A 19,891-nucleotide genomic window follows, 5' to 3' on the forward strand; every position below is an offset into this window, starting at 1 on the left:
GAAAAATAGAAGACTTACACAAAAGGCTAAGTTTACCTTTTTGAATGAGGCCCCAGAACAGTGACTTTGTCTTCAATGTGCAGAGTTCTACTGGAAGACAGTTCCATGCACTAGGAGCCAGAAACAAAAAGTGACCTTCTGGATTGCATGCTTCTGCTATAGCTTGAAAAATATGCGTTGAATGCAATGCTGAAACAACTGACTAATTTGACTAATCCCTGCAGATGCCAGGTATTGCATTCAACATCATGAAAGAAGTGAAGCAAATAGGAGCAGTTTCACAAAGAGGTTAAGCACTGAGCTTAGAAATCCTAACGAGGAATTACCAATTACACCATAGCTGAAAAGCAGCCTTGACTGTCTTGATCCCTACTCTTACAGGAGCTCAATTTGAAGAACCAGAAAAGACCACCAATGCCATTGTCTCCCAAAAACAGATGAAATATTAAAAATTCCCCTTAATCTGCCATACTCCTATCCCCGGTATGAAATTAAACCCTCACCCCATAAAGGCCCAGAAACAGAATCTTCAATTTTTGTAGCTCCAAAAACTACTAATACCGGAATATATTTAGCAAAAAAAAATGTATTGGGGACTAATAGCAGGAATGACCAGAAAAGATACAAAGGGGTTTATTACGATGTGGTTGGAGTTGCCTCCGACCGACACGGTCTTGGTCTCAGGACCGACCGGTCTGATGAATACAGGCCCCAGCTAGGCCCGCAGAATACAAGGGTTCGCTCTCCTGTAACAAAAGCTAGAAGGAAGTTGGCACGGAAACTGCAAAATACAAAGACAAAGTTTATTAACCCTTAAGGGTGGTCCTACAACCTATACAACACTCTTCAGTATTGCATAGAGTAGCACAAAGAACTTGCGTACACAGTCCCCTTTTATACACAACAGAGGGGCTCATAAGTGGGTGGATACAACATGAAGCAAAGAGTATTACCTTTTATGGACATTTTCGATACAGAATCAATATGTGGGCGGAGTTAGCGCACTCCTAAGCCCGCAAAAACATGGTCAAGCAAGGACTAACTGATAACAGATGTGGTCAAGTCTGGGTATGCGCCAGACGGACAAAGGAGCTATCATTAGACTGTTACTAGGCAGATTATGAGAGCAACTGACACGAAGATAGGACTCTTCTCGTGCTGAGCACGTGGAGACACGACAATACAAAATGGAGTCCAGACATTAGTCAACATAAGAAGAGAAACTTGGTCCAAGGAAGGGGAATTCATGTCTTTAGTTAATGCTTAATCATATCGCTGTTTCAATTTTCAACAGACGACCCTTTCAGCATTTACTGAAGACATCCGGCTTATTAGGATAATCATCATATATGTCAATTTTCATCATCTCTTCCACCTCTTTGGTTAAATATTTCTGATAGGTGACATTGGCAATAGCTTTCTTATCAGGAATACAAAATGACACACATAGAGAACAGAGTAAAGGACCACATTGGACACAAATGCAACAAGAAAACAGAATTGCTACAATAATGCAGAGACCAGTCAAAACCTTCCACCCCCATGTAGTGATCAATGCCCAAAACCATCCAGAAAAGGTCCAAGTGCCATTTTCTGTATGGATTTCAGCTGCGATTTTATGCAATTTATTGATAGCATTATAAACTGATGGCGTGTGGTCAGGAATAAACACACAACAACTACTTCCGATAATTTTACATGCTCCACCTTGGTCAGCTAACATAACATCTAATACCATACGATTCTGTAATGCAACAATTCTAGTAATTTGTAATTCTTCCGTAAGATTCCCAAGAGCAGCAGCGGTTTGATTTGTCACAGCCTCTACAACTCTTGTTAATCTTCGAACCTTCCTACTATTTAGGGCAGCTCCAACAAAGAAAAACAATCCTAAGTTAAAATCAATATACTGCTGTAAGCTAGTATCAGTTTGATCAACATCATCAATAGATAGAGTACGTTTATACCTATTTACAGTCACATTATTCAACAACTTCAAATCTTTATGATAAGATGCAGGTGCCAAGAATACAGGAGGTAATAGGAATGCTACATAACATACTCCGGACCAGCCGGCTGGCAAACGATAATAACCCTTATTCCCACATACAAAGCATGTGTTATGGGAGGCTAAGAAAGTACTGTTATTCAACCCATCAATATTCAGGACGATGATACAGTCACTAACACCAACAGGAATATAACCCACACTCTGGACACACAGGTCCGCTTGAGCTTGTGCCACTTGAATCACAAATTGTTCTTTCCCTACAATGTCTCTAGTGTTCGTGAAAATGTAGGGGATCGATTCATTGTCTGGTCGATACTCTTCCCATTCCCATATTGTCCCATTCGCTTGTGGATAACCATCTTTATCTTGATGACATTCCCTATTAAGTCTGAAAAGTAATCGTCCCACTGTAGGTTTCCGTGTGGCAAAAAGCAAAGTGTACCATGCTCTACAAGAGCCATTATGAGAAAAAGGAAGAGGTATGAACGGCGTTCCTCCTTTCTTCTGATGAGCTGGCATCATGCCACATATCCAACAGTTCGTAGCATTTGTAGCAACATGGGTATGATGCAACATCTGGATGAAAGTGTTATTCAAATAAGACTGACGATGCTTCAATTCTTGACACGGAAGAGTATAAAAGTAGTGCTCCTCAGGCACTGGAGTGGTCAAAACAAGCAACTCACGGGCAGGAGTCACGTCTTCAACAAACCATGTGGTTATACCAACAATAGCTACAATGATAATAAAGCTTGTCGCACAAAGAATCGTCTTCTTTTCCATCTTGTAATAAAAGAGTCAATATCTTCCTGAAACTAAAAGGTTGTCAGAACTCTTCCCCTTAGGCAGCCGTTGATTTCTTCACCAGCGGGCCAAGACCGGTGTCACTACACTAATGCAGGGCTGATCCCCCCCCCCCCTTGCCACATTGGCTCTCCGTTTCACTAACCTAAGGGCCGTTCTGACAACTGTGGATACAGCAATCACTTCCTTGGTCTGAGGTGATATCTTCTTCCTCCAGGAATCGCTTGGTCCGGGAAGAGCTCCTCAGTGTCGTTCGGTTCCACAGCACGGCCTTTCTCCGCAGTCAGGATTTCTCGATGGTCGGTCAACACAGCAGGCTCCACCAATCCAGGCGGCACTTTACGACAGTGCAAGGAGTGGATCCAGTTCTTCCGATTAGAAACCCGCACAGCTGTCCTCGTCGTGAGCAAGACTTGCTCAGGACCAACCCATCTCGGCTCCAGACTGTTCGTCCTTTCGAAGACCTTGAGCATAACCTGATCTCCAGGTCGGAGATTATGACCTTCACCTGTGGACCGATCAGGGAGCGCTTCTCGAACCTGTTGATGAATAGAAACCAAATTATCCGTTAACTGTGCCAGATAATCATTCATCATTACACAAGGTACATCATACAGTGATTTCGGTTTTGGTGGACCCCAAATATTCATTGGGCGTCCGAATACAATCTCGTAGGGTGTGAGACCGGTCCGAGAATGCGGTATCGATCTAATTGACAATAATGCCAACGGTAAAGCGTCTGGCCAAGTCAAAGAAGTCGAAGCTTGGATTTTAGCGATCTTAAGCTTCAAAGTACCGTTATATTTCTCAACCAATCCCGCAGACTGAGGGTGAAATACTGCATGAAACTTCTGGGTAATGCCTAGGCCTTTCAGGACATACTTGATAACGTCTGCTATAAAATGAGGTCTGTTATCACTCCACAACAATCTGCAAACACCATATCGAGGGAAGAACTCCTTCAATAGCATCTTGGCTGTAGTCATTGCAGTATTGTCTATCGTAGGGTATGCCTCAACCCATTTGCTGAAGGCACAAACCACTACTAGAACATACTTCAGATTGTTACAGCGCTCAAGCTGAATGTAATCCATCTGCAAAACCTCAAAGGGTGCAGTAGGTGTCGCAAATCCTCCTGCTTGAGTTTGTGTACCCTTTCCTGGGTTATACCTCAGGCAAATCATGCAAGTCTGCACTACCCTCTTTGCCGTACTAGCGATCTCCGGATGCTCCCAAACTCGTGTGAGTAATTTAACAATTGCGGAAGCTCCGACATGCGCTAGTCCATGTGCCATCTGAACCATAGGTTGTACAAAGGCTGTGGGTAACTTCCATTTATCCATCTGCTTACTTCTCCAGCACCCTTCATCATCCAACTCTCCATCATTGGACCATTGCTCCCGTTCCTTATCGGAAGCGGTCCTCTGTATTTCCAGCACTTCTCTCCTAGCATCGTGCCATCTTTCTGCCTGTGACTTCACAACATACATTGCAGTAGCACCAGGCTGCATCGCAGTCTCTCGTGCCACCCGGTCTGCTAAAGCATTCCCTTCTCCAACTTTATCAACCACTTTCTTATGGGCACTACATTTAATTATAGCAATCTTCTTTGGATATGTTAATGCAGTCAAAAGGTTGTGAACTAACTTCCCGTACATTATCTGTGCTCCATGTGACGTTAAAAACCCTCTCTCCTTCCAGAGTAGGCCAAAATCGTGCGCTACTCCGAAGGCATAGCGGCTATCTGTATAAACATTCACACACAATCCTGCACTGAGCTCACATGCTCGTGTTAATGCTATCAGTTCCGCTGCTTGAGCTGATTTCTGCGGTATGCGTGCTGTCTCCACTAATGTTTGCAATGTGGTAATTGCATACGCTGCTGAAGTCGTACCATCTGGTAGCTTCAGGAATGATCCGTCCACCCACAGTTCTCCATCTACATCTGTAAAGGGCGTATCCTGGAGATCAATACGACCCTTTGTCTGTTCCTCAGTCACAAGAATACAGTCATGTGCTTTTCGTGCTTCAGACTGAGTTTCCGGGAACGGCAACAATGTGGCCGGATTTAACGTTGCACATCTCTTTAACGTAATATGAGGAGCCAAAAGCGTCAACTCATATCCCGTTAAACGGGCACTGGTCAAATGTTGTGTCTTTGTCTGATTAAGCAGGGCATCAACAGCATGGGGAACTAATACCAACAGTTTGTGAGATAACACAATTCCCTTGCTTTGGCATATTGACACAGCTGTCGCCGCAACCGAGCGAAAACAACCAGGCAATGCTCGGGCAACAGGATCAAGTACAGCCGAAAAATATGCTCAAGGGCGCTGCTTGTCGCCGTGCATCTGCACTAAAACTGATAATGCACATCCATCTTTCTCATGTACATACAGTGAAAAGGGCTTCGTATAATCAGGGGTACCTAACACTGGTGCTGAACAAAGGGCTTGTCGCAATTGCTGGAAAGCAATTTCACACTTATTTGACCAGGGAAGAGGGATTGGTGTGTCTTTTGTCAAAAGGGCTAACAATGGTTTAGCTATGTGTGAAAACCCCAATATCCATTGCCTACAAAAAGAAGCAAGACCCAAAAATGCACGCACGTCCTTCTGTGTGGAAGGTACTGGCGTGTCCAAAATTGCTTGAATACGATCTGGTGTGAGTGCACGCCCCTCCTTAGACAAAAGGTGACCCAAATAAGTCACCTTTGGTCTACAGAATTGCAATTTCTTCCTCGACACTTTGTGATTGTGAGATGCCAAAAAGGAAAGCAAGGATAACGTACACTTTTCACACAACTCCGGGGTGTCGGCCGCCAACAAGATGTCATCGACATATTGTATAAGGGTGACACCCTCGGGCAGAACAAAGGAATCCAATTGTCTTTTCAATGCTTGACTGTAAATGCTAGGGCTTTCTGTGTAGCCCTGAGGGACTCTACAAAATCTATAAGACCTATTATTCAGAGTAAAACCGAAAAGGTATCGGCTATCAGGGTGGATAGGGATCGAAAAGAAGGCATTTTTCAAATCAATAACTGAAAACAGGGTCGCCGTTGGCGGGACCAAAGTAAGTAACATCGTGATATCAGAAACCACTGGATACTGGGGTATCACAATCTTGTTCACTTCCCTTAAATCAATGATAAACCGATAAACCCTGGTATCCGTATCTTTCTTCAAAATGAGTAAGATAGGACTGTTGCAAACATTACAGGGAACTTCTTCCACTACCCCCACCTTAATCAAATCCTGCACAATCTGTATGAGTCCCTCCTCCCCCTCCTGGGAAATGCGATACTGAGGGAGGCGCGGTAACACCGCACCCTCCTGGACACTAATATGGACAGGCGGAATCACCATCTGTCCCACATCAGTATCTGAAGTAGCCCACAAAGAATGAGGGAGGGAAGCTAATACAGTATCCTCCGCAACCACACACATCCGATCTGGCATTGGGTGATTATCGTTTAATATCACCCGTACCCCAGCAGGGGAGCAGCGGATCGTAGCTCTGAAGTGCTTAAGCATATCAAGACCCATAATGTTGTCAGGCGTGTTCGGAGCGAGCAAAAATGGACAGGACGCAGAAAGGTTGTCAACATGGAATGCAAGGGGTCGGGAAAGAGGGCTTCGAGAGAGTGTACCATCAAACCCTACCGATGTAACCATTAAGCCAGATGGGGGAGCCCTCGGAACCAATTGTTTGGACAGTGCACTGCGAGTAGCTACTGTATCAACTAGGAACCGATCAGTAGAACCCAAAACATTTGCTGAAACATAAGGACCCTTCTGATCAACCGGTACTTCAACTGATTCCAACCCCCATCCAACGCAATCCTATGCATGCTGCGAATCATGATACCCAGAGCGGTCAGTCCCAGACATCTGATACTGATTTTGCCGATCAAATACATTGGGTCTATCTCGTTGCTGCGCGTTAGGTTCAAAGCAAGCACGATCATTAGAATTCCCCCTGAAATTCGAAAAGCCCCCTCTACCTCTCGGTGGTCCCTGACCACGTCCCTGACGGGATGCATATAATACCGGACAATCTCTAGCCCAATGACCCGACTGTTTACAATACGCGCATTGATTTCTATTTACATCTAACCGACCCGAAGGGGGACCATAGAATCCTCCCCTACCTCTGTCGACACCCCGACGAGGCGGACCATACACTTGCGCTAACATCACCTTTGTTTTCAAATCTTTCGATTTCTTCTCCTCATGCCCCTTCGCTTCTTGTTCCTGACGCTCATAATACTGAGCCATAGTCAGGAGGGATGCCGGAGACGAGGTGGACCAAGAACTTTCACTCGCTTTCAATCGAGCTGCTATTCCCGGTAATAAATTTGCCACATATTTATCAACAAAAAGATGTCGACCCGTATCATCCGTAAGTGACTGACCACTGAAATCATGAAATGTCTCCTCAAAGCGTGTAAAGAAATCTGAGACTGATTCATCAACCTTCTGTTTACACGAGGCTAACATATTCCAGTCAATCTTTTTAGGGGGAATAATTGTTTTCAACTTGGTCAAGATAGCAGCAGGAAGATCTAAAATAATCCGCGGTGGTTTTTTGCGCGGGTTTTCTCTCCCTATCCTCATCCTCAATCTCGGACCACCTAGCCTTAAAAGCAGGAACATCATCCACCTTCCGCACCGATCTCCACATATCCGGTGGTAATATGAGCCCAAAGAACAAATCTATATCTGCTAAAGTCATAGTACAAGAATTCAAGGCCCCTTCGACCTCTTCATAAAAGGCCGCTGGATTCTTGCGGGGGTCAGGCAATGCATTCTTTAATGCCATAACATCAGCCCTATGCCAGGGAGTATAAACCCAATTATACACAAAATATCCCTTAGCATCGGCGGAAGTAATATCTGAACTAGTTCCCGCTCCTTTAGGAGGAACATACAAAGGTGCCGCCTCTCGCATCGGTTTAGCATGCACTAGTTCGCTCTTATCTGAGTGGGAGGTAGATGATTGGTCATCGCCGATACGTGAATCCGACTGCTCCTCCTCTCCTGCCTTTAGGCGCGCTCTCTCTTTAAGGTCACTCGCCGCGTCCCGCAATGCAAACAGCCGTCGGACCGCATCAGGCACCTTAGAGGGAGAAAAAATACCGTTACGTAATGCTTTAGCATCTAATACTACATCATCAGGCTCAAAAACTTCCGAGTATTTCCGAAAGGCAGTAATCACTTCATCAGAAAAGGTTCCCAGAAAATACAACTTCTCTCTATCCCGCCACTTTTCCAAAGAGTCCAACAATTCAGCAAGGGATAACTTGCCCTTAAGTGCATGAAAAGAAATTTTCCGAAGCTCACCCATACGCTCAACTGATAACATAGACCGCGTGTCTACCTTATCCGAAACCAATCCAGAATCCTGTGAGCTCGGGGCAGTCGCGCCAACATAAGGGGGCGGAGAGCGATCTAATAAATAAAAATCATCATCAAGAATAGTAAGGACAGGATAAAGCGGTTGGCGGACAGCATATTGACCCGAGACTTGCAACCTACGCTCTTTCTCTTGTCTCTCCGCCAGTTCTCTTTCTTCCCGACGCTTCGCTTCCTGCGCTCTCACATGATCATTTTTCCGTTGCTCTTTATCAAACAGCGCTTTCTCACGTTTCTCTTGCTCACGCACTTCCTTCACCCATAAACGTACACATTCAAACATGTCTTGACGAGCATGCCGTTTACACATACACTGTTCCACATACTCAATCTTACGCATATCAAACGATCCATACAAAGGCCAGCGCAACTCAGGATCCTTTTTGGTGTATTTCCTCCATACTGTGCTGTACATTATAGAAGAAAGACCATGCTTCACATACATATCCCTATTAGGAGTCCCCTCTGGGGGGGCTGGAGCAGATTCCTCGAGGTTTAACCGGTTTCCAAAGCAGCAGCACCACTTACGGAGTGCGCTAAAAGCAGGCATGCTCAAAAATAATGCAAAATATGCAGTATTATCAAAAAATGGCACTTAAACTTTGCGCCGTTCAAAGTTACACAGCTCCGGAGAAATATCTCCACATTACCTGCCTATATGTGTTGCAACGCATATATTCTCACAGTAATCAATACAAGATATGACCGGTCATCACAAATCAAACTCAAATAGCCAACCCAGGCTTCAAAACTCGGAGCAAGTACCGTACAACGGTTCTTACCAATCAAGAGTGTCCAGATTCCAACTGCCAAGTTCCAAAATTCGCTCAAACGGCTGTCACGGCAAAACCGACAGAAGAGGTCTCAGTCGAGGACCGGCGCCACCCAGAAGGTCAGTTCGGAAGGGAAGGAAGAAAACCTCGGGATGCCAGGACTAAAACCGCCACTGGCAGTGATCACATCCCCGGCCAAATTCCTCACCTTCGTCACGACCAATCCTTCGAGCATCCGAGTCGCCGATGAGCCCCACGTGACGGGCGCCAATTGATGAATACAGGCCCCAGCTAGGCCCGCAGAATACAAGGGTTCGCTCTCCTGTAACAAAAGCTAGAAGGAAGTTGGCACGGAAACTGCAAAATACAAAGACAAAGTTTATTAACCCTTAAGGGTGGTCCTACAACCTATACAACACTCTTCAGTATTGCATAGAGTAGCACATAGAACTTGCGTACACAGTCCCCTTTTATACACAACAGAGGGGCTCATAAGTGGGTGGATACAACATGAAGCAAAGAGTATTACCTTTTATGGACATTTTCGATACAGAATCAATATGTGGGCGGAGTTAGCGCACTCCTAAGCCCGCGAAAACATGGTCAAGCAAGGACTAACTGATAACAGATGTGGTCAAGTCTGGGTATGCGCCAGACGGACAAAGGAGCTATTTATAGACTGTTACTAGGCAGATTATGAGAGCAACTGACACGAAGATAGGACTCTTCTCGTGCTGAGCACGTGGAGACACGACAATACAAAATGGAGTCCAGACATTAGTCAACATAAGAAGAGAAACTTGGTCCAAGGAAGGGGAATTCATTTCTTTAGTGAATGCTTAATCATATCGCTGTTTCAATTTTCAACAGGTCGGCGGTTCCAACTGCCTGATTATGATGAGACCGAACACTGTTCGGTCAGTTGGATACTCCCATTTCTCTATGGGAGCTTGTGTTACGGCTGTAAACCGGCCGTAATACAGGCTCCCATAAAGAAATGGGGGGGGTGTAAAATCCTGCACCCTGTGGCAGGCACCCCATGGTGCTTGCCACACACTGCAGGGATTTACAGGGGGGCACCTTAGGTACCCCCCTCAGCCACCAACCGTAGGCTGCGGAGGCAAGGGGGCCCTACTAGGGGACCACAAAGTCGCTTTCCGAGAGCCTTTACGTGTCGAAAGGCTGGCACAGAAAGGCTGGGGGAAACCGACATTGTGATCCCGATGGCAGAAATACCGTCCATAGGGGACTACGGTTATGTTATGTTAGTAACATTTATTACGCGCACAGCTGCCCCAGCTAAGGGGCGTCCCGGCGCGCGACAAGGTACAACACATCTAACATAAATCCACAAGAAAGCAGCAGATTTAAAACAGGAAAGTTTTTAAGGATTTCCGGAAAAGCAGAAGATCATTAATTGTACGGAGCTGAAACGGGAGCGTATTCCAAAGGGCTGCAGCCTTCACCCGGAAAGAGCGCCCACCAGCTCGGCAGAGCCTGAACCTCGGGACTACAGTAAGTGCCTGCTCCGAAGATCTTAATACACGAGTTGGAACATAGCCGGAAATGAGATTGGAGAGAATCAGGGGAGCAGAACCTTTCAAGATTTTAAAATCCAAACATAAAACTTTAAAATGAATACGCGACTTAATCGGTAGCCAATGTAGTGCTCGGAGAGTGCTGGAGGCCGAGCAGAACCTAGGCAAACCTACAATTGCTCTGGCCGCGGCATTTTGCACGCGTTGGAGCCGCACAATTTCTGCCTGATTGCTCCCTAGCAGGAGCGAGCTGGCATAGTCCAGGCGAGAAAGAACAGTAGCCTGCACTACCATCTGCCTGGTAGAGGGATCGAAGAACTTAAGGACAGGCCTTAAGCCCCAAAGGACACCAAAGCAACACGCCGCGGTCTTCTTGGTGTGCCCCACAAAACTGAGATTAGGATCCAGCCAAACTCCCAAGTTACGCAACTCCATAACTGGAGTTGGAGCTACACCAAGTTCCGGCGGCCACCATCTGTCGCCCCAGAGGTCCCTACCTTTCCCGACGATCATAACCTCGGTCTTCTTTGCGTTCAGCTGGAGACAGTTAGCTGTCATCCAACTAGCCACTGCCCTTAGCCCGTTCTGGAACTTGGGGGCATCCACATCGGTATCCCCACTGATGGTAACCGCTAGCTGAGTGTCGTCAGCATATGAGACCATAAACATGCCCCATTGCTTGACGACATCAGCCAGCGGTCTCACATAAAGATTGAATAAAGTGGGACTCAGTGAGGAACCTTGCGGTACTCCCAAGTCCAGAGGATGAAATTTGGACTGGTGGGGGGGTATGGCGACGCAGAAGGACCGGTCCACGAGAAAGGAACGGAACCACTGAAGGGCAGGCCCCGTAACGCCAATCTCTTCCAGGCGGTGCAGAAGGATACGGTGCGAGACCGTGTCGAAGGCGGCGCTCAGATCTAATAATACTAGCGCCGCCGTCTGTCCCTGATCTAGCACCGACCGGAGGTGTTCAACCATGGCGAGAAGGGCGGTCTCCGTGCTATGCCCAGCTCGGAACCCATGCTGGGTCTCGTCCAGAATGTTAGCTTGAGTAAGATGGTCAGTAAGTACCTGATTGACATGGGCTTCCATCAGCTTGGCCGGCCATGGAAGCAAGGAGATGGGCCGGTAGTTCTCCGGTCCCGAAGGGTCCAAGTTAGGCTTCTTCAAAATAGGAGTAACCACAGCACACTTCCATTTGGGTGGTACCGTGCCCGTAGCCAAAGAGGTGTTAATCAAGGAACAGACCGTAGGAGACCCCACAAAAGACTGGTTCCTAAACAGGGCAGGACAAAGCGGATCCAGAGGCGAGCCAGATTTGACCTTCTGAGCCAAAGTATCAAAAGCCTCGGATGAAAGTTGCGGAATAGATGCCAGCGTGGAGCAGGCCGGGACAGTCACCGCGGTCTGCTGAGCGGGCCCTGAGCTTGGAAAGGCACGGTAGATGTTCTGGACTTTTTCCAGAAAAAAAGAAGCTAGGGCTTCACAATGCGAAATAGAGGCCGTGACTGTGGAGATGGAGCGCTTAGACAACAGCTCCTCAATAGCTTTAAAAATAGTCTTAGATGGATTAAGGCTATTACGAATTTCCAGAGAGTAGAACGACGCGCGAGCCCTACAAATGGCACGGTGGTAGATTTTAATAGAGGCCAAATATATTCGCTTTCTTCGCCGTGTCGTAGGATCTCCACCATTCTCTCTCGGCACGCCTGCAGTTCCCTTTCAGTGCACGTAAAGCACTGTCATACCAGGGGTTAGACTTTTTAGGACTGATCTTACTAGTCCGAATGGGAATCAAGAGGTCCAGCCCCCTGGTAATCCAAATACAGAACTGATCATAGCCCAATTCAACATCACTCGAGAGTTCGGGCGGATCAGCAGTTAGGGCAAGATGGAGATCCTCTAACCTAAGCTTGCCCCAATGTCTTCTAGGGATAGATCGAGCTAGAGAAGTTGGAATAATATCAGGTAGAGGAACCTGAATATCCACTAGAAAATGATCTGTCCATCCGAGGGGCGATACGGAGCGGATAGAAGCTTCCGTTAGATTTGTAAAAAAGGGATCTAATACATGCGGTGCGGCTCCAACTGGCCCAAAGACTCCGAGAGCCTGTTGGAACCGCGTCGGAATGACAAGTCAGTTCATGCTCCGAGCGCCGACACTGTAATTCGGCGGTCGGACCACAAACCGACTGTGTCAGTCGGAAAGCCTTGACTGTGGTCGGAAAGCTTCCGACTAGCTGTCGGAGGCTTTCCGACCGACATTGTAATTGGCCCCCTTAGGTTTGGTAAAACAATAACCTTTCAGGATCAACTGGCAGCAGTTCAACCCCTAGAAAGCTTTGGTGGGTATTGGGTTGGTAGAAACCTTTTCTTCTCAGTTGTTGAGATTCTGCTTAGAACCCAGTTAAGATCCTCAGTCCATTCTTAGGATCTTCCTTTCTTAGGTCGAGCCTGGGCAGTGCATGCGCTGCTCTGTGAGGCATCCTGTATTGGAGAATGCACTTGAAGCCCTGCCCGCTCTCCGCCCATATTTGTCATTGGCTTGTGTCATTGTCCTTCGTAAATGCTGGCTTCTGATTCATAAATAGGCTTGTTAGTCCCTCCTTAGTACCGCCTTGTCTTCATTTGTAACCTACTGTACTAAGGCCAGGGTGTTGGGGCTTCCACCTAGGCCAAAAGGGTAGAGAGGTGTGTCGGATGTGGATACGTCCTCCCGATTCAAACTATAACTACTAGAAGTATCCCAACCAGTGTATCTGGGCTCAGCGCTAAACTCTCATGGCGTTATCCGCACACCGCGGTGAAGGAAGCACTTCCTTTTTGTTTAGTAACCCTCACACACCCTAGTGGTGTCATGCTTCATCATACGGTTCTCCCTGACTCCTAAAGGTCAGGGTGGGCTCAACCACATTCAAGTGAGCACTTAGGAGAGATAGCCCAGGGGGTTTAAAGATAAAAATCCCTCTCCGTCTCCAGCTATCCCTTTATTGTTGGAGGCGTAGGGGATATTAAAAATATATATACAAGGGGTCTTCAGGAGGTAATGGTCCCATGACCCTAGTACCTTGCCCACATTTTTCAACCCTTCAAAGAGGCCACTAAGGTCCCGGGCTTTCCTCAGGGCAAATAGAAATTCCCTCCCTGGTTGTATTCAAAAGGGATTTCCTTAACTTTTCAAATGGAGAAAGCAGAAAGCTGCAGTCTCAACAACTGGTATGGAAGATATACTTATCTTCCATTCAATGTTCTTATGTCTTATATCCGCCTGTAAGAGAAAGAGAGGCGAACAAAAACATTTTATATATTACACTTCATATATATTTTTTCACCCATGTAGTAACAACATACCGGGTGTCATCAAGTGCTCTCATTCTGAACACACGTGATGATTTGTGTCCACCCATGGTGAGCACATAGTGGACTTATTTGTCCCATTCTGTCGCGTTATGAGGCGTGCGTAAAGTGCCTGCACATTATTAACAATCCGTGAACATCAATTTATAGAAAACTCCACCTTTAAACATATATATAATCTTAAAATCATACCATGACAATCCACACATGCACATCATGTTAAGACCACTATTCCTCTATTCATCAGTGTTAATTCATACACCACGCCGTTCTTGCCCAATTATTATGGATTGCAAATATCTCAAGGGGAGCGGTAATAAGGGTAGCCTTTTAGTCATACTCGGACGTGATTAACGTAAGTTCAAGTTGAGTGAGAGACAAAAATGAGAGAAAAACACATCACTTATTACTCATGGTGTGGTTCGCCAATGTAAAAGATGCCAAAGATGTGCCCTTCCTGTCCGTGAGAAAAGCCCCCGGTCGCGACTAACTTTGGCAAAGGTCTTGCCCCATAAAAACCTATTTCAGTCCTGCGTCTCCCGGCGTTCGCATTTGGCCTCTGTTGGGGCACGTTTTTTAAAGTCAGTGTTTCTGAGTGTGTACCTCCCATGAGGACTTGCCCATTTACTTTGGTTGTTACATGGTAGTTGTTATTTAGTCTGTAAGCACTATTTTCTTTAATGAGTTTCTCTTACTGCAGGCACAACACATGTTCCCGCAACATTCAGCGTGCCATGCGTGCTTTCACAGGGCGCTTTTACAAAGAAAATGCATTTGTCAACTTGACAAACAAATGCTTTTTTGTGGTAAAAGCTCCCCATACAGCGCTTAATTGGGAACATTTATGCACGGTTGTTATTGGAAACAATGTATTAGGAAGTAATATTAATGCGTCGCTTTAAAACCAAGATTGAACACATGTCAGAGCGCATGTTGTTTCTGGAGTGGGTGCCAGTCGAACGGCGTCATATTTTCTGTTCCTGCTTGAAACGGGAGAAATTAATTCCTTAGTCAGAGATCGACCCCTATGATCATCGACTCGAGCATGTTCACTCACTGCTTCACATCTATCTGCTTTTTAAGCAACCGTTTCCTAGAATTGAAACAATGCACGTGAATTCTGTGTCCATTGAAGGTTTAAAAGCCCCCTCCTTTGTAGATTATTGTAATTGGAAGAGCTGCCCGTTATCAGCTGGGAAGTTGTTATTATTGTGTAATGCTCTCACTTCTCAACCTCCACTGGGAAAGGAGCCTTTGCGAGTATTTGTTTCTTACATACTCTAATTCTAGAGCTGTTTTTCCCAGGAGCAGCCAACCCCCCACAGACAGCCGCTTTCATCTCCGTTTTTAGGTCGAGTCTGGGCAGCGCATGCTCTGCTCTGTGAGGCATGCTGTATAAGCGCAGCATGGGGCGCTTGTAAACAACAAGCATTTGCAATGCAATAGGTCTTGCAATTGCGATGTTTTTACCTATTGGCATTAGAAATGTCAGTGCCATTTATTTCTGTCTTTTAAAAAAACGGCAACAATATAAGTCATTGTCATTTACAATACCAATAGGTCAAAGTTTCTAAAATGAGATACTATTGCATTGCCAATGTTTGTTTCTCCAAGCTCTCTAGCCTTTCCCTTTTGTGCCCATGGAAGATTGTTTCTGCAAAAGACCATACCCAAGTGGCAGTCATTTATGCATACCCCTTAGGTAAGCTGACAGAATTGCTTTGACAGAAACATTTTTGTTTAATTTTCATTCATCCTTATCCATCTGTTGTCATCAAGGTCAAGTCTAATTTTTTTCTTCAATTAGGACATTGTTCTATCATCCGTCTTTAGTGGCGGGAGCTCAGTTGCCATACCTCGATGGCGGTGAAGGCATACTTGGATTTTATTTTACAGAGTTTTATATAGCGCGAAGTAGTACCCGAATCGGGTATCAGAGCGCTTTTCATAGCACCAGTTGCATTACATGAGGACACATTCATTTTTGTTAGGCACGGGGAGATTACGCGATTTGCCCAGAATCACAGGATGTTCAGCGTCATTGCCAAGCCTCAAACCCAATTCCTCAGATTCGAGGTTGACCGCTCTAGCCGTTAGGCCAACTCCTCTCCTTACCTGGTTTCCATTCCCTTTGTTTCTTATGGTCATGTGCATAATGGACTATAACTTTCCACTACTATCTTCAGTGGATCTGTGCTGCTGGTGATGTCCATAATGTAAAAGCAGGCTCTTTTCCTACCTGTTATTGCCTATGGACATTCTATGTGTTGTACTGCAGATTCTTAGTTTTAGTGCCATGGGGTTTCTTGAAGGATATCAGTTGTGCGATGACTGTACCTCATCCTATACCTTTACTTCCTCCTTCAGTGTTTATGTGGAATTCTCTGCTGCCACTAGTCACCATCTACAGTGTCACAGTGGATGAAACTGATGCACCGGAATGGAGCCCGAGCACTTCCTATTGTGTAAAATTAGTTCAAGCATTCTTTCCACCACCTAGCTGTTTGTTACTGTACAAGTCTTATGTGTGATGGGTATACCCAGATATGGGCCCCGTGATCATTGTACACCCAGACTCGCCTAACATATAAGCCCTAAAGAGGTGATTGCTTGTTTTCCCGTTAAGAGGGAAATTAGTCTGCACTGTTCCTACCAGAGCAGGACCAAGATTAACATATGACTGGTCTTTCTGCGGTGGAATTGTGGATGAAAAGCAGAAGTTTGGAATGTGGCTCTAAGTGGCTACCAGTGGTTGAAATACTTAAATCATTCCTTCCATCACCTTGTTGTTTGTTGCCACTTTTGACCTGTAAATTAACAGGTCAGATACTTTGTCAATTCTTTTTTGCGACATTAAACATGGATGGTTGCAGCATCGTATGATGTCCGTGTTTGTTTGTGACAAAATTCTCGATCACTGCCTATTCAGTACTTCTATTATAAGAACTGGGACAAGGAAAAGGATAAAGAGGCAATGCCATGACTAAGTATTTTCACATTTCTACTTCCTTCTTCCTTCCCAGTGGCTGCCATCAAATGTTGGCACTGGTGATACTGCGGTGGTAGATTATGCAAGTTGTGGTCATAGAAAGGGCCCATTTTTAGCCCCCTCCAGGAAGGAGAGTAGTTAAGGAAAAGAAAGAAAGTAAAACATAGCAGGGAAACAGAGTTTAGTGTTTATTTTCTTTTGTGTGAGTTAGCAACATGCTTTTCTTGAGGAGTTGGTTACCTACAGAAATGATGATGAGAGGAATACTCGCAAATAGTCTACACCACTGCCAATCGCTCTGGGTAGCTTTCCAACGCTACTGAAGAGCCCATATAAGCCAAAAAAGGCATAGAGTTGTTTGTATTCCCATTCAGATGGTACCTATTCTGTCATTTTGGGCTGCACTGTTTATATTAGGGAAGTAGTAAAGTTGATTTGTGTACGGTGTGTGTGAGGTGGCATGCTGGGCAAAAACTGATGGATCCGATGCGGCCTGAGTAATCACAAAAGTGCTCGGGATTAATTCAAGCATTCCACTTATCAATTGTTTTGTTTTCTTCAGTGGACCGCCCACATACTAGCGCCATTGTGAGGAGGAAGAGCATGTCTTAAAGTAATGAAGACTAGTGGAAAGGAATTAGGACATTTGTATGACTCGCAGGTATACACTCACTCTTGAAGACCCCCCAAAAATCAAGCAACAATAAAGCGCCAGATTCACTGAAGCACACACCAGCATGCAGGATTGTGAACAGCCTCACTTGCTTACTGTCTGGTGCTGCTAAAGCAATAAGCCACCCCTATAACACCAAACCACCACTTAAGCCAAAACTAAAAAAAGGTTTGGACGTGCAGACCTTTAGTATTATGTAGTTCCATATAGTGATATCGCAGGCTGGTATGAAGTCCTACAGCGATGTCCCAGTCTACTTAGAAAGTACACACGAACGTGGGCGTCACTCGTGGACACCACTCCTGTCAGCTGGAAATCATCCCAGGACCCTGCTGTCAGTCAGTCCTCCTGGTAGGTCTTAGAGACCATGTACAGTGGATCTAGAGATATACTAATGTAAGCTGCAAACAACATCTTTACCCTAAGACTGGCATACATCACAACTATCTCACCCTAGATAGAGCCTGTATTTCTGGTCCTGAGGTTAGCCAGCGCCCGCAAATATCAAGATACAGTCAGATCCTCACCATTTTCTGTAATGAGCCACTAAGATTCAGTGAAGAATCCATAACACTGTGCAGATCAAGGGAATACCCTTCAAGAGAAGCTAACGCCCGGTTTCAGCATAAAGACAAAATTATGCACAAAATAAACATAAACTCACATACTTGGAGATAAGGCTAGCGGCAGCAGCTGAAGGATGAAGCAGCAGTCTGACCCGGTGACTGGTAGAGAGAAATGTCCTCACCATGGGCAGGAGCGAACCCGCAATTGCAGTTAAGGGCGGACGTTGTACGCTGTGGTCACTGAAGGGTAGAACTCTGGTGCGACCAATCTGTTCTTCTGTCATGGCAGCAGTCCAGGGCGTTTATCATTAACCCTGAAACAATTACAGGGCACATTTTGCCCGGTGGCTGGAAACACGTGTCTGGGACGCTTTGGTCTCTTGACGATATGAGTGACGTAGGAGTATTTAGGGCTCGAGCAATGCGCAGAGCAGGCCACGCGACGGAGCGGTTTGCGGAGACGGCTGATTTCCTCCCTCGGTTCCGGTGTGTCAGTTTCTGAATGCTCACTTTTCCGGGCAGCACGTGCTTGGTTTCCGGTATATGGCACGTGGTGTCAGTGAACTTGCCAGCCTCGGAGGAAGGGCTGGCACGAACATACCTGACACCTGTTTTGACAGGAACTCTGGGCAGATGGGCAGAACTACCTTGAAAGAAAGAAATATACAGGGAATGAATTACCGAGTGCCATTGCGTGGATATCCAGGCCCCTCTGTCCATTTGGCGACCCAATGTCACACCTAAAACGCTGACTGCCCTGAGCGCCTGAGCAAGGTTTCTCAAGTTCCTGGTGTGGCAAGACGTCAGATGGTTACTGTAAATAGGGTGAGACAAGAGACGTGTCGGCAGAGACAATTTTGAACACGAGTGACTAGAGTTGTTCCAATCCTGACTAACCCTCGCTCATCGGCGTTAGCCCCAGTACCTCATTTGTGCCGATGTTTGCAGGTGGTGGGGACCACAACTTATGTTTGCTTTACCTGGCTTCGATCAAGGCACAGAGAAAGGCAGAAATGGGAGAAAGGCAGAAATGGGAGAAAGTAAAACACCAAAGGTAAAACAGTGACAAAACGGAAAAAAGGAGGAATGTAAAGGAATTTATAAGACTGAGATGAAGAAGCTGGAAGTGTAGGGTGATGGAACAAAAAGCATTCAAAAAAAGATAGCCTTGGTATGTGCCAACCCCACATGCAGCATTGCTGGTGGGGAGCATCTAAGAAAAAAATTTAGCTCCTGTTCTTAATAGTATTTTTTTTTACAAAATAGGCATTGACTACACGCCCTCTAAGTACTGACATATTACTGAAACTGACCACCCTTACTAGCCTTTTTTAAGGGGTCCACTGCACTTGTGGAGAAATTACCCTTTTTGTCCAGAAACAATAGAAAATGAATAGAAACATCAGAAACAAACAGGCAGTGAGAAAATATTCCAGGGGATGATAAAAATGAAGAACAAAAGGGACATCAAGAGAAGGAGAACTTTAGTGGAGAGAAATTGAAAAAGAATGAATAGAGAGTGCAATCCGCAGAAGGATAAATGGCAAGGGGAAATGTATTAAAATGATAGAATGCAGTCAAAACTAGCAAGACTTAAAAAAAGAAAAGGCAGGGATAGAAAAAGATAGAAATGTGTAGCTCTCCTCCGTAGATGGCAAAATAGGGGTCCCATGCCAAAGGATACTTGGAGCTCTGAGTAACCCTTCCCGCCTGTGAATTTGCCCAACACTAAGAACCTCCACTAAGGACCACCTGGAACA

At 45.6% G+C, this 19,891-nt stretch overlaps 1 protein-coding gene across 1 annotated transcript in view; it reads right to left on the reverse strand.

The window, feature by feature from the left end:
* The window catches only part of HSD3B7 (hydroxy-delta-5-steroid dehydrogenase, 3 beta- and steroid delta-isomerase 7), a 366,630-nt gene extending 348,262 nt beyond the window's left edge, over window positions 1-18,368 (reverse strand). The window contains exon 1 of the mRNA XM_085618735.1: window positions 18,234-18,368. The gene's annotated coding sequence lies outside the window, so the exon portion shown is untranslated. The remainder of the gene's footprint in view (window positions 1-18,233) is intronic.
* Between the last annotated feature and the right edge of the window lie 1,523 nt (window positions 18,369-19,891).

The sequence above is a fragment of the Triturus cristatus genome, chromosome 7 (genome assembly GCF_964204655.1).
Source record: "Triturus cristatus chromosome 7, aTriCri1.1, whole genome shotgun sequence".
Classification (NCBI taxonomy): domain Eukaryota; kingdom Metazoa; phylum Chordata; class Amphibia; order Caudata; family Salamandridae; genus Triturus; species Triturus cristatus.